This window comes from Prosopis cineraria, unplaced genomic scaffold, assembly GCF_029017545.1.
Source record: "Prosopis cineraria cultivar Desert tree isolate PC_DT_omini unplaced genomic scaffold, ASM2901754v1 PC9, whole genome shotgun sequence".
Lineage (NCBI taxonomy): Eukaryota > Viridiplantae > Streptophyta > Magnoliopsida > Fabales > Fabaceae > Prosopis > Prosopis cineraria.
In genome coordinates this window covers 9,676,481-9,678,985 of record NW_026555340.1, presented here as the reverse complement: position 1 = coordinate 9,678,985, position 2,505 = coordinate 9,676,481, and positions in this window count along the sequence as shown.

Genomic DNA, 2,505 nt, shown 5'->3' with positions numbered 1-2,505 from the left:
CACACTTGTACTGCATTGATTTGAGTAACCAATGCTTTTATGGCCACTTGTCACCATATTGGGGTAAGTGCCTTAAATCTTTCAAGCCTCCAAGATATCAATAATCACTTATTAGGGTGCATATAATTGGAGTTATCGAGGGCAACGAAGTTATAAAGACATGATTTGTCTCTTCAAATCAATTGATAGGAAAGATTCCAAAAGAATTGAGTCAATTGTCATTATTGAGTGAGCTATATTGAGCAACAATCAATTTTCAAGCAACACTCCCCCTAGTTTAGGATCATTGAAGAACCTTCAACCATTGAGTCTAGCTAACAATCACTTACGTGGTTCAATTCCAAAAAAAAAGTTGGTCAACTGATCAAGTTATGTGCATTGAATTTAAGTGGAAATAAGTTCTACAGCCTTCCTTCTAGCTTTGTCCAGCTGCAACATCTTCAATATCTTGATCTTAGTGGAAACTCTTTCACTGAAAAAAATCCCAACCATGCTTGGAGAGCTACAACAATTGGTAGTGTTGAACCTCCCACACAATAATTTCTCTGGCACCATACCTTCATCTTTTGATTACATGAAAAGCTTGATTTCAATTGATATATCACAAAATCAATTAGAGGGCCCACTTCTAAATATTTCAGCCTTTCGTACGACTACAATGGAAAGATTAAGAGGCAACAAAGGCTTATGTGGCATTGTATTTGACTTGCCAATTTGCCAGAAAAAAAATAACACCTCAAGCCATCGCAAGGGTAAGAAAATGGTAATTTTTGCTACCTCCTTTGTTTTGGGATGTGTGACGATGCTAGTAATACTTTACAAGGGAATTTCATATATTATTTTCCACCATTAAGAAAATTAGAAAGTCAAGAAAGGGAACTGCAAACTCAAAATTTGTTTGCTTTCTGGAATTTTGATTGGAAAATAGCATATGACAACATTATTGAAGCCACAGAGGAATTCAATGAAAAATATCTCATCGACGTTGGAGGGCATGGAAGTGTCTCCAAAGCTGAATTATCCAATGGTCAAGTTGTAGCTGTAAAGAAGCTTCATTCAGTACCAGAGAGGGATTTGTCTCATCAAAAGGCTTTTATGAGGGAAATTCGTGCATTGACAGAAATTAGACATCGGAATATAACCAAACTACATGGCTCTTGCTTGCATACATAGTTCTCCTTTTTGATTTATGAATTCCTTGGAGGGGGTAGCTTGGATAAGATAATAAGCAATGAGGCACAAGCAATTGCATTGGATTGGAAAAAAAGAATAAAAGTTGTTGAAGGTATGGCTAATGCTTTAAACTATCTTTATGCTCAAATTTGAACTCTTTGGTTCAAATGGTATATTTTCTTGCTATAGTTGAACCAAGTACTCAATAATAATTAAACTTTTTTTTTAATTGAGAGAAATTTTAAAGCAAACGATATCACTAGACATGATAATGCGATAATTTTGCCCAAAGGTCGTAACTTAACCTACATTTGTGAAATTAGGCTTTTTATCAAAAGGGGAGAAAAATGAACGACACAATCTCCGGTTAAGGTGACATTATCCTATGCTAGTGGAACCACGTGTTGAATAATATTAGAATTTATTAAAAAATTTTTAAAGCGAACGCATCACTAGACATGATAATGAAATGACTTTGCATAAAGGACTTTTTATCAAAATAAAAAAGTGCAATAATTTTCTGTGTAGGAAATTTGAGCTTTTGTTGTCACACCCTAAAATATAGAAGTGACTAGCACAGGATACACACCTAAATACACATCTCTTAAATTTAATTCAAGAATTTTTCATTTTTTAAAATACTTTTCACTTAAATAAAGTTTTAATATTTTGTGAAAATTCTAGCAAAATTTTTCCTATAAATGGAATCTCTTGAAATTCTACAATACAAATTTTCAAACAAATATTATAACAATTATAAGCTCACTTCCTTCTAACCAGTAGACAAGGTGTTTAACAAAATAAAGACTCTAGCCATAGCCTATGTGGAGCACCTATAACATTATTTATAAAAGTACACTACATAGATTAGAATTTTATATCAAAAATAGAGAATAACCGAAATGACATCTATCCTTCAATCCAGTAGCAAAATCCCTTGAATGATCTGTCGAAAGTATAAGCTATCTAAAACCAAAAATATTTTTTAGTAAATAATATTCCAACCATAATATTTGCAAATTCAAAATGAATAAGCTACAACATATACATAAATTAAAGAGAAAACAATTCAATGTAAACAAATTTATAAGCTTGGAATAAAAGTTCTATATTACTTCAATATCAAGAATGTTTAAATCTATAATGACAAAGCAACTTTAACGTTTGATCTTAACAAGTCAAAGTGATTAAATAAATACATAAATAAAAATAATAACATTTGCTAATAAAAACCATCAAAGTATGAAATCATCAATTAATTAAAAATTCATATCTTTGGGAATTTATCAGAACAATTCACAAACGTAGACACACAGTCTATGAGAGTAAATA